General features: G+C 40.4%; 1 protein-coding gene across 3 annotated transcripts in view; it reads left to right on the top strand.

Annotated features, from left to right (window-relative positions):
- Window positions 1-2217: 2217 nt before the first annotated feature.
- The window catches only part of ATP7A (ATPase, Cu++ transporting, alpha polypeptide), a 156721-nt gene continuing 145658 nt past the window's right edge, over window positions 2218-13280 (top strand). For 2 of the 3 annotated variants that reach the window (XM_011968459.1, XM_011968457.1), the window contains exon 1: window positions 2219-2422. The gene's annotated coding sequence lies outside the window, so the exon portion shown is untranslated. Of the gene's footprint in view, window positions 2423-13280 lie in introns of all 3 variants that reach the window. The other variant, XM_011968458.1, reaches the window with a different exon arrangement.

The following is a 13280-nucleotide window of genomic DNA, read 5'->3' as shown; positions in this document are numbered from 1 at the left end:
ATCTGTAATCCCAGCACTTTGGGTGGCTGAGGTGGGAGGATCATTTGAGGCTAGGCGTTCGAGACCAGCCTGGGCAACGAAGGGAGACTCCTATCTCCACACACACGAAAACAAAAATTAGCCAGGTGTGGTAGTGTGTGCCCATAGTTCCAACTACTTGGGAGGCTGAGGTGCAAGGATCGCTTTAGTCCCAGAGTTTAAGGTTACAAGGACCTATGATCACATTTCTGCACTCCAGCCTGGGTGACAGCAAGACTCTCAAAACCAAACAAACAACAACAATGAAATATATACATAGCTCTCTAGGTTTTTATGTTAGAATGCCTAAGAATGTACATGGTTGGCAGAGGATCTTGCAGCTCATAGTGATAAACTTTAATATTTACATAAAAATACTAGATAGCTAGTAGATTCAATATTCTGCTTCTGATAAAGCTATATTTTTAGTTTTGCCTTTTAGTGAATTTCTTTTGGATGCTTAACACAATGTTAATATAGTTACAAACCAACTTGCTAATATTTGGAAACCCACTTAAAAGCTATCTTAATTTCCTATGATGTGATTTTTAAGATTTTAAATTTGGGGCTGAGTTTGTATCGTAATTAAGGCTGCACACATTGACAACTACAAAATAATGCCTGGGAAGATGAGTCCTGAGGCTAATTTTATATTTATGTGGATGAGTGTAGAGGGGGAGAATAGCCGGGCGCGGTGGCTCACGCCTGTAATCCCAGCACTTTGGGAGGCCGAGGCGGGCGGATCACTAGGTCAGGAGATCGAGACCATCCTGGCTAACATGGTGAAACCCTGTCTCTACTAAAAATACAAAAAATTAGCCGGGCGTGGCGGCGGGCGCCTGTAGTCCCAGCTACTCAGGAGGCTGAGGCAGGAGAATGGTGTGAACCTGGGAGGCGGAGCTTGCAGTGAGCAGAGATCCTGCCATTGCATTCCAGCCTGGGCGACAGAGTGAGACTCCGTCTCAAGGAAAAAAAAAAAAAAAAAAAAAAAGAGGAGGAGAATAATTCTGAAATACTTAATCACAGACCTAAAATGTAGATCTATGGGTAATTTTAAATGTTGCCTGTCAAGGCTTAATAGGGACTTGACAACAGGTAGGATGGAAATTATTTCAACACTTAAATATGCTTACTTTGTGCCGGATGCTGTTCTAAGTCTTTTACAAATATTTACTTGATATTTGTATTTTGTGTACTATTTTGATTTCTGCAACATTATTAGACTTCATACTCTTCTGTGGGAACTGGGTTCAAATGGTTCCAGATGAAAATACAAATAGCCCTGTGATTAGTTTTGTTCTACATCTTATGACAGATACTTCATGAAAGGAAATATGAAAAGGCCACATCTTGCTTTGAAATAAGTGAGATGGAGCCTCTCCCTCTTTTTACTGTTAATGTTCATAGTTTCAAAAATCCTAGAATTTTGCTGCTTTTTAAAATGTCAAGTTGGAAAACAAATAAAATAATACCCTTTTCTCAAATGTTTTCTGTACCATTTATTGCATTGTTTACATTTTATGCATCTCATCTCTTTATGAACTCATGGTAATAGAGACTAACATTTTTACATCACTGGAATCTTCTAGGTGTTTAAAATGAGGGACGAGTGAATGAATAAATGGGAGAGTGGTTCAGAGCTTGGAATGGCACTATGAAGATGGTTAAGTGACGTCCTACCCCCTCAACACACATATAAAATTATGAATTTATAAACGTTTTCCTCTTGGTGTCATTTTTCAGTGGAGGAAAGAGGGCAAATTCATAGTTCTGGTATTTACATCTGGAATTAGGCTACACAGTCTACAGGAAGCAAGTTAACACAGTCTAACAGATGCACGTGAATTTCATGCTGGGCAAAGATGAACTATGTGGAAGATGACTTATAAGGAACTTTTATGTTACATCTTGGCCTGAGGTTAGGAAACTAAAGATGACAAAGGCACTGTTTTAGTATGGGTTTTCTGGTTTTGTTTTTGTCGTGGGGGCGGGGTGGGGTAGCGGACTTGTACCCTAACAAAGACCCACCCGAGGCTGCGTGTCTGCCCGGGGGCAGCAGGGGGCGGGAGAAGCTTGGCTCTAGACCACGCGTTCCTTGTCACGTGACCTGTCGCTCTCTTTCCCGTGGCGGCCCTGCTTCCGGCAGGGGCATCACCCGGAAGTGGGGGTAGTCAAGGGAGGGAGGGATAAAGGCGGCTGGCCGCGGCGGCTGGGGGTGGGAAAAAAGAAGCAGAGGGAGGAGTTGCTGCTGCCGCCGCCGCAGGAGTTGCTGCTGCCGCCGCCGCAGCCACGGCTACTGTGACTTCTCCGATTGTGTGAGCTTTGTTGAAGCCTGCGTACGTGGATTTATCCCTGCCACGGTCTGCGTAGCTCCAGAGGTTTAACCATAGGATAGAGAAACCAGGTAAGTCCTACACTGGCTTCCCATCGTCCTTTCTCCTGCAGGGAGTCTTGTGTGCTGTCAGTTTGTACTACGAGTGTGGCGAGAAGGTCATGTTAGTCTGGGGCAGTCTCGAAAGTCTCACTTATTCACAATTCAGATATTACTACACTTATGTTTTACCTCCCCTAACAGGGGATAGAGGAGGGGAAATTAAATCCTGACCTGTGTCACTTTCTTGTACCCTCTTGGAGAGAGTGTCTTGATCATCTATGGCCTACGTTACCCAATTAATTGAGGGTACAAGAAAGTTTGTGTTTGGCATTGGAAGTCACATGGACTGGGGTCTTTGCTTAGTGACACCTCTTTATACTTTGGAAGCTAAGTTTACTAAAATGACCATAATTGATGAAATAATAATTGAAAAATAGATATTTGGCTTCTTGTCTTGCTCTGGGAGCGTAAGGTATACTGAGAGAACACTCTTGTTTCCACTTAGTTTTGTTCATTGTGCCCCCTTTCCAGTAAAGTTACTCTCCATTGTCCACCCCTGTGGCATCTTATCTTTGACACTTTTCTTCGTTGTAGACGTTGAGATTATCTGAAGCACAAACTCTTACTGGTTCACAATTCAGCGTTTTTCCAGGATCTGATCTTTATTTTAATCCGAGACTCTTCATCTACAATAGTATGGCTTTGTACTGAGAATATGTGTAGAACATTGAATTAGATGATACTGAGGTTATTAATTTTTTTTTTTTTTTTGCCGGGGGAGGGGGCGATGCATGAGAAATAAGACAGAGTTCCTGGCCTCAAAAGCGTTTACATCCAATAGGCCGGGCGCAGTGGCCCACAGGCCTGTAATACCAACACTTTGGGAGGGTGGATCACTTGAGGTCAGGAGTTCGAGACCAGCCTGGCCATCATGGCGAAACCCTGTCTCTACTAAAATTACAAAAATTAGCTGGGCGTGGTGGCGGGCGCCTGTAATCCCAGCTACTCGGGAGACTGAGGCAGGAGGATCGCTTGAACCTGGAAGGCGGATGTTGCGGTGAGCCGAGATCTTTCCACTGCACTCCAGCCTGGGCTACCAGAGCGAAACTCTGTCTCCAAAAAAGAAGGAAAAAAAAAAAAAAAAAGAGTTTACATATAATTGAGTCCTAATTGAGTCAGTTGAAATCAGCGATGAAGACAACGGTTTCTAGCAGCCCCACTGACTGAATTACTACGTTGCTTATTGCATCCTTTTTAATGGTTATTTTTGAACTGGCATTTTATTATATTTAACATTTTCTTGTGTCTAAGGTCATGACATGAGAGAGTTTTTTTGTACTTGAGGGTCTCAATGTAGTAGGAAAGACATACGATTACCTAAACATTTAAAAAATCTCACGAACATTCTATAGTAGAAACAGGAAGTGTTATGAGAGTGCAGGGAAGGGAGCATGTGAACTGGGCTTTGAAAAATAGATAGGATTTGGCTTTGCAGGAATGGAGGAAAAGGAAGACATCTATCTGGACTGATAGATAGAAGAAATAATGTGAGCAAAGCCGTGGGGGTCTGGAAAGTTGCCCCACATCCAGTAACACACTGTATGTCAATGTCCCTACTTCTAACAGCCACATCTTCCAAGATGTCACTGATTAAAATTAGAAAAAAATATAGAATACAAAACTAGTCAGCTCACAGACATATCCAACTGCCCTTCAGCCAACAAAAAAAGCTTATATAGAGAAAAAAATACACGGACATGACAAAAACAATGTTAATGTATGAGGCTTAATTCTGATGTAAACTCAAATCTAAAAGAGAAAAATGTAAAACTTGCTAGCTATATTTTAATTCTGATTGAGTGTTGTGCCTTAAATATAATTTGGAATCATTTTTTAAATTGTTGGGAATGAATAACATTTTCTGAAGTGAGCAGCTGTTCCAGGTTTTCCCCAAGGAGTCTCTGCTTTTCCTTTTTTCCTCTAAATTGATTTCTCTCTATTGGTCTTCTTAACTTGATAGGAACATTTCTTTTCGATCATAGCCTTAGAAAGATCGATTCCTGCCCTCAAGATAAGGTTAAACACTAATCCCTCCGAAGGATAGGTTAACATCTCTGTTCTCTAAAGCAGAAGATTGATTTTCTTTGAAAAATGCATGCAGAAGCAGTAAAATTTGCTTACAAAACAACAGAGAGAGAGAAAAAAGAGTGCAAAAATAACCCCAGCTAACACTCTACAACCTTCACTTCTGTGAGGGTGCTAAAGGAAATACATTTTTAAAAAATAAATTCCTGTTATAACTCCTTTTATCTATATATATTTAAAAGCTCTTGGCAAACTTTATTAATCAAGACTTTGGACATCTTGATGAGTGAAAATAATCTTCATTTGCCAGTTGGGAAAGTAAATTGCAAGGAGAGATTTTTGTGTGAACTCATACAAGCACTAGCATAGATGAGAATAGTATTTGGGAGTTTTGTCTCAAAATTCCTTCTATTCATCTTTGTTAAAGGGCAGTTCAGGTTTTACAGTGTTTTGTTTTTTAGACAACAATATTTCTTAGGATATAACTCAACATGGGGCCGGGGCAAGAGTGTTGGGGGACTGGGGGACAGACAAGTGATAGACAATGGCTAGGCAGAGTATTTTAGTTCAGTCTACCATCCCAGCAATCATGTTTTTCCCTCTTAAATCTCAGTCTTCAGGTTGATTCAATGTGACATTACTTGCTTAACTTGCTGAGATAGTTTGGCAAGAAAAATATCAAAATTCCTTTAGAATGTGTTTCATTAAAGTAAAAGGGTCCTGTGTTTCTGATTTCCTAAAATGTTCTTACTTTTTGCAGCACTGTTTGCAAATTGAAGTGATTTCCTAATCTTTGTGTTCCCAAATGTATAAGATATTGGTAGACTACATCAGTTTTCACAGATACCTCTTTCCTTGAAGGAAGTGAGGGTAAAATACCCCATTTTGAGCCAGTTGTGTGTACTTTGTACCATATTTTTTGTCCGCATTTAGAATTATACAGCTATGTCACAAGGATGAAAAAAGAGTTTTGCTTATTTTTACTATTAAACTCTAGTGTAAAAGTCCAGTTTTTCAGACCTATGATCAGGAGTGCATTTTTAACAATTTACCAGTTGAAATAAATGGGTTATTTCACATTGTAGGGATATTGTTTTAGATTGACCATTAACCTTATTTTATTTTATTTTTATTTTAAAAGATGTTATTGTTATTATTTATCTATGTATTTATTTATTTTTAGAGACAGGGCCTCGCTCTGTGGCCCAGGCTAGGGTGCAGTGGTACAATCATATCTCACTGCAGCCTTAATCTCCCGGGCTCAAATGATCCTCTGGCCTCTCAAGTAGCTGGAACCACAGGTGCATGCCACCATGCCTAGCTACTTAATTAATTAATTATTATTATTATTTTTAAGAGATGGGGTCTTGCTCTGTCACCTAGGCTAGAGTACAGCGGCGCCCTCATAGCTCACTGCAGCCTTGATCTCCCAGGCTCAAGCGATCCTCCTACCTCAGCCTCCTGAGTAGCTGGGACTACAGGTGTGTGCCACCACTCCCAGCTAATTTTTAAATTTTGTGTAGAGACAGCATCATGCTGTGTTGTCCAGGCTGGTCTCAAACTCCTGGCCTCAAGCAATCCTCCTGCCTCAGCCTCCCAAAGTGTTGAGATTACAGGTGTGAGCCACAGAGCTTAGTTGAGATTACAGGTGTGAGCCAGACCCTTAGTTGATTTTGTTTGTAAAAAGGTAAGGTGTTTTCTCCATCTGACTTCAGACCAGCCTGAGAACAGAGCAGAACCTCCTACAGACACCCATTGCCCTGCTGCTGTACACTTCAACAGCTTGCACAAGGGAACTCACTTGGAGAAATTGTGTAGTTTTAAAATGTATTTTGTATAAAATAACTTGCTTTGCTATAAACCACCATTAAAAACCAGTGTTTTGATTTGGCACTTAAATATTTTTGGAGTGAAAATTATCACTAAAGTAACATATGACTCGAACAAAAAATATGGTTTTATTATGTTAAAGAGTACTGTATTGATTTGCCAAAGTTTTGTAACTTAATAAAGATATTAACTTCCTTGGATTTGTAGTTTGTGATTTAGTATGCTGTACTGTGGGCGGGTTATGTTAACTGAAAAAATAAAGTCATTACCTGGAAGAAAAAGTTAATGTGTTTTGTTTTGTGCCATTGTAATTGCTGCTGATCCTGCATGTGCAATTGATGTCTCAATAAAAGCAGATAGGGAGGGAAGAATATCTGAATTACTTTCCTTCCGTACTCCCACTTGAGAGTTTGCAGAGCGCTCACTGTATACTTCTTGGAATTGTGGAGAAAATGGTTTCTGCTTTGTTGAGTGTGCTACCTGAAGTGTGCTACCTGCCACTCAGGAGAGTAAAGCATTAAAAGAACTTCTATTAAGACCTGAGAAACTGTCAACAGAGATACAAGAACAGAGAGAAAAAAGTTAAAAGTGGGAAGCCCTCTAAAGAAAATTATCAGAACTATTTAGGATAAACTTGTAGCTGACCTACAGTGTCATGAGGATACTTAAGAGTTGATCCTTGAGCTAACAAAAACTTAAGGAGAGCTTAGTTGTTAAAGAATTCCAAGTGTAATATCCTTTGTTGTGGTAGGCATAAAAGAAGATATCTAACTTTTTTGATGATGATAAAATTGTTTGCTCTAAGACTTCTTATAATTATAAATTTATTAAGTTAATATGTTTTAATTATTAATATAAATTATTAAATATATGTATTAATGATTAATAGATTGTATTATTAAAACAATATTATATTAAATTATTTGCATACAGCCAGTTTCTTTTTTCTGTTTTTTGAGACAGGGTCTTGCTCTGTTGCCCAGCCTGGAGTTCTACAGTGGCATGATCTCAGCTCACTGCAACCTCTGCCTCCTGGGCTCAGGTGATCCTCCTACGTTAGCTCTTGAGTAGCTGGGACTATGGCACGGGCCACCATGCTCTGCTAATTTTTTTTTTTATTTTTAGTAGAGACTGTGTTTCACCATGTTAGTCTGGTCTTGAATTCCTGAACTCAAGCAATCTGCCTGCCTCACCCTCCCAAAGTACTGAGATTACAGGAGTGAGCCACTGCTCCCAGCCTACTTTCTTTAAAAAATTTTACACCATTGGCCTGAAGGAAAAGCCAGCTTCATTTTGACCAATAAATGCTTTCTTCTATTTTGCTGTTAATTCTAAATGTTACTTTTTACTTCAGATTTTATCCACAATATCTTGTTATTAATTTCTAATCACACCTGTAAGTGCATTTTTATGTTCTTAGTAATCAGATTGGTGTCATATATCTTCACGTATTGTTCATCTAAAGCAAAGTGTTTATTTTGCACATCTGTTTCTGCCTAGGTGATAATAGGATTAATTTTGATCACAAAAATCTTTAAAACTTTCAGATAGTTTTAAAGCCTTAAGTTCTTTGAGTGATGATGGGAAAAAGGATATATATATATATATATGTATGTATATTTAAGACAGAGTCTCGCTCTGTTGCCCAAGCTGGAGTGCAATGGCACGATCTCGGCTCACTGCAACCTCCGCCTCCCGGGTTCAAGTGATTCTCCCTGCCTCAGCCTCCTGAGTAGCTGGGATTACAGGCACCTGCCACCACACCCGGCTAATTTTTGTGTTTTTAGTAGAGATGGGGTTTTGCCATGTTGGCCAGGCTGGTCTCGAATTCCTGACCTTAGGTGATCTGCCCACCTCTGCCTCCCAAAGTGCTGGGATTACAGGCATGAACCACCATGCCTGGCTGAAGGATAATTTATTTAGTACAGTACATTATTTGACCTTGAGTGCCAAGGTATGATTAGAATTGCTTAAGAGTTTGTCCACTGTGTTTATTGCAAAAATAACCCACAGATTCCTCTTTCTTTAGGGCAAGTAATAAGTCATGGGATCTTGACTCTTACTATTTTTTTTGGATGCAAATAAGTGAAGGTGACCAGAATTGTTCCTCTGTCTGGTGTGGAAAATAGATCTGGTACTTTATTGTTTGCATTTTGCTAAGAGTACACATACTCTTTCATAGGGCCAAATTTTATTCCCAGACCTAGCAAGTGGTTAAACTGGGATTTAAATCCAGTCAGTTTTGGCTTCAGAACCTGTGCTCTTACCTAACATAAAGGAACTGTGTTTTTAAAAGTACATAGACATTTGAGCAAAGTAGGTATATTCGAATTAAGTTCCTTGTTTGTCTTAAAATGGGAAATACTCATTTATCGTTTAATGTGCGAATGAGCAAATTGATTTTGTGATTAAATGATTAAGATATTGGTAGCTCATAATTTCCTTGGTAATTTAAAACTAATCTCAAAAGTAGGGAACCATAATTTTGTTTTTAGCTAATTATGTTATTTAAAGATATGCTGGGCCAGGCACTGTGGCTCACGCCTGTAATCCCAGTACTTTGAGAGGCCAAGGTGGGTGGATCACTTGAAGTCAGCAGTTCAAGACAAGCCTGGGCAACATGGTGAAACCTCATCTCTCCTACAAATACAAAAATTAACCAGACGTAGTGGTGTGTACCTGTAATCCTAGCTACTCGGGAAGCTGAGGCAGGAGGATCGGTAAAGCCCAGGAGGCGGAGGTTGTAAGGTTGTAGTGAGCCAAGATTGCACCATTGCACTCTAGCCTGGGTGATGGGGAGTAAAACCATGTCTTTAAAAAAAAAATACTAAAACACCTAATGTTTATTTTTGTTTATTTCTTTATTTTCGAGATGGAGTCTGGCTCTGTCACCTAGGCTGGAGTGCAATGGTGCCATCTCGGCTCACTGCAACCTCCACCTCCTGGGTTCTAGCGATTCTCTTGTCTCAGTCTCCCAAGTATCGGGGACTACATGTGTATACCACCATGCCTGGTTAGTTTTTGTACTTTTGGTAGAGAAGGGGTTTTGCCATGTTGGTCAGGCTGGTATCAAACTCCTGACTGACCTCAAGTGATCCACCCGCCTCGGCCTCCCAAAGTGCTGGGATTATAGGCTTGAGCTACCGCTCCCGGCCCTGCCACCACGCCCAGCCCAATACTTAATTTCTAAGTTACACCATAGAAAATTGGCTTGCGCGGTGGCTCATGCCTGTAATCCCAGCACTTTGGGAGGCCTAGGTGGGTAGACTGCTTGAACTCAGGAGTTCTAGACCAACCTGGGCAACAAGGTGAAACCCCATCTCTACAAAAATTGCAAAAAATAGCCAGGCGTGGTGGCGTGCGCCTGTAGTCCCGGCTACTGGGGAGGCTAAAGTAGGGGGATTGCTTGAGCCTGGGAGGTTGAGGCTGCAGTGAGCTGAGATCATGCCACTGCACTCCAGCCTGGGTGACAGAGTGAGACCCTGTCTCAAAAAAAAAAGAGAGAGAGAAAGAAAATGGAAAACTCAGATTGAGAGGGTCCCCCGGTAGCCTATAGTACACCTACATATGCTAACATGGCATCTTAAAGCTCATTATGACAGCTGGCAGATCAAATCACTGTGATGTGCTCATCCTGTTTCCCTACCAAGGAAACTCATAACAATCTACTTCTGTAATTAGTGAGCCACAGACTCTAGGCCATCGAGATTTTCCACATTCCCTAATTGTCAAATGCTGAACCATACTTGTACTGAATAAGTTGTGATACAGTGTAAGCAAGGGAAAAGGCCTTATGTATGTCTAACCTACTCTGCAAATAGCTGCATTCTTACAGAGTTGTATGTAAATTGAAGTTTTACAAAGCATGTCAGCACTTCGATTAGTACATTTTTATTGTGTGCTTATTGCATATTCAGTGTTTGCTGTGAGCTATACAAATAAGTATAAGGCATATGTTCCAGTGTCTAGCAAGAAAAAGAAGTTTAATACCAAGCAGAGAGAAATTAGGTACTACTAAACTATGAAACTGATTCCAGGGTATTCGGAATTTAAAAAGAAAGTAGCTAGGAGTATTTGACATGATTTTTCATGAACGAGGTGGGACTTCATTTCTTACTCAACAGTGATTTATTGAGTATCCACCATGTTCAATGGTAGTATGATAGTGAACATAGCACATATGGTCCTGCTTTTGTGGAGTTTACAGTCTAGTGAAGTAATAGAACTTAAATATGTGCAAGAAAACATTCTAGGTGAGGGGACCAGTTCTAAACAAAGTCATAGAAATAAATGATAAGAGCATGGACTACATGGCAGTCAGTGAAGGGACTTGCCTGATTGTAGTAGAGATTTTTTTTTTTTTTTTTTTTTTTTTGAGATGGAGTTTCGCTCTGTCGCCCAGGCTGGAGTGCAGTGGCCGGATCTCAGCTCACTGCAAGCTCCGCCTCCCGGGTTCACGCCATTCTCCTGCCTCAGCCTCCCGAGTAGCTGGGACTACAGGCGCCCGCCACCTCGCCCGGCTAATTTTTTGTATTTTTTAGTAGAGACGGGTTTTCACCGTGTTAGCCAGCATGGTCTCGATCTCCTGACCTCGTGATCCGCCCATCTCGGCCTCCCAAAGTGCTGGGATTACAGGCTTGAGCCACCGCGCCCGGCCTGTAGTAGAGATTTTATGTTGGGGAGGAGCATTGCAAGTGACAGATGCAGACCATCTTTTGAATGCTTTGAAGAACTATTTAAGTCTGTCTAAAAGTCCTTTGGATACACTGTTCCGGAGAGGGTTTGGGGCTTTGGGGTCATACTGCCTTGGTTTGATCTCATCTCCACTCTAATTTGTTTAAGTTCAGAATTTTATAGTAAGTTTTCTCAGTGACCCAACTCTACAGGCAATAAAATGATATTTACAGAGTGGCTGGGGTCAGTAACCCTTGTATCAGTTAAGCAATGTACACGTGAAGTGCCAGTAGGAAGTCCAAGGAAAGGTTGGGAGAAATAAAAGGAGGTTAGTCAAGGAAAGAGAAATACATTCTGTGATGGTTGGTAGAATGTCATCAGAAATGTCTTCAAGCAAAACAGTACGTTTGCCTGTCTTTGTTTCTAGTTGCGTTTAACGGTACTGTGTTTTCCTTGTCTAAATATGAAGAAGAGAAACTAAACTGCAGCTATTTGACTTGGGCATCTGAGAGCTACCAATAGTTGGCTTAGGTTATGTTCTACATTTGAAGCATCTGGTCAATTTTAGATTGTCTTCTATACTTGAAGCATCTGGCTAGACCAGTTCTGTCCCAGTTTTGTATTTTACCTAAACTCAACTTGGTCAGAAGCTTATGTAGTAAGTATTGTTTGTAACCTGTGTTAGTACTCTCTTAACATGGCTTAAGGCGTGAATGGATTGCCAAATGAATACCTGTTATGACCTGTATTTTTTCTTGTTACCTTTGGATTTAATGTAAGTATAATAATGCTCCAAGAACATTTGACAGTATTGTTCAGGCACTGTTGTTTTTTTTTTTTTTTTTTTTTTTTTTTTGAGAGAGGATCTGGCTTTATTGCCTAGGCTGGAGTGCAGTGGCACGATCACAGCTCACTGCAGCCTCAAACTCCTGGGCTCAAGCGATCCTCCTACTTCAGCATTCCAAGTAGATAGGACCACAGGCATGTGCCACCATGCCTGGCTAGTTTTTAATTTTTTTTTTTTTTTTTTTTTTGTGGAGACGTGATCTTACTTTGTTGCCCAGGCTGGTCTTGCACCCCTGGGTTCAAGTGATTCTCCTGTCTCAGCCTCCCCAAAGTGCTGGGAGTACACAGGCATGAGCCATCATGCATAGCTGCTTATTCAGGTGCCTTTAAGAAATTTTTTCCACCAGAAAAGTAGAAATGATCATACCAGACTACCTTTGTCTCCTCCCAATCTTTTATTATGGTGATGTCTAACCTTGTTATAAGGAGGAGCTTCTTTTAATCTCAGAGTCATGAGATCAGGGCAGATACTGACAGTGTAGTTCCTGAGAAGTAGTTGCTGGCTGTGCTGTTCTTCCTTTCACACTGGAAATCTTAGCTGAGACATGTAGCAGAGAGAAGACATTATGGGGAACCAGCATAGAGCTTTATAGGAGATGAGGTGTCTAGATCTACCAGTAGATCCCGATTTGCAGGTTTGAGACTCCTACCTTATTTCATCCGTAGCTGTTGCATTATACAAATCTAGTGGGCAGCAGCCACAGTCTGTAAAAATTATGACATGGACTTACGCAATGTGGCAGCCCTGGAAGCTACCCAAACCACTTCTATTTCTAGTCCTGTATTCCCTTCAATACCTCCTACATCCAGCAGCCATGATAGTCCCAACACGTTTATCATTTGAGTATCTTTGCTTCCCACTTTAAGGCTCCCCTTTAATCCAACAGATAAAATTTACATCTTTGTCTAAGGATTTCAAGGAGTTGCATAAATTTTCTTATTCTCTTTAAGTATACTCATCAAGAAAATAATACCTGCCTCGTCTAATTCATAGGGTGTTATCAGTATCAAGTGGAATAATGTATGCAAAAACACTTCATAAATTAAAGAATACTACACAAACATAATATTCTTTTTGAATGTATTATGTTGTGGAAAGAACACTGAATTTGAATCAGATGTCTGGCATCTCAGTTCTTTCTGTTGTTAATGAACTGTGACTTTGGACAAATTACTTTGTGCTTTGGGGACTTTGTTTCCTTACCTATAAAAGGAAACTAATAATGCCACTCTTATCTACCCAGAAACCTAAGAGCTACTTTTTCTTCACCTCCACATTCAGTCACCAAATTTGTTGTCTAGTTCTTAAAATTTCTTAAATTGGTCCTCTCCTCTCTATCTCCGTTCAGTTCCTAATCACTTCCCTTTTGGGCAGTAGCCTGTTAAAAAAAAATTGTGGTAAAATATGCATAATATAATATTGACTTTCTTAACCCTTTTTTTTTTTTTTTTT

This window comes from Mandrillus leucophaeus, unplaced genomic scaffold, assembly GCF_000951045.1.
Source record: "Mandrillus leucophaeus isolate KB7577 unplaced genomic scaffold, Mleu.le_1.0 Scaffold844, whole genome shotgun sequence".
NCBI classification, from domain to species: Eukaryota; Metazoa; Chordata; class Mammalia; order Primates; family Cercopithecidae; genus Mandrillus; species Mandrillus leucophaeus.
The sequence above is the reverse complement of the archived record's forward strand: the minus strand, read 5'-3'. Positions and strand labels throughout refer to the sequence as shown.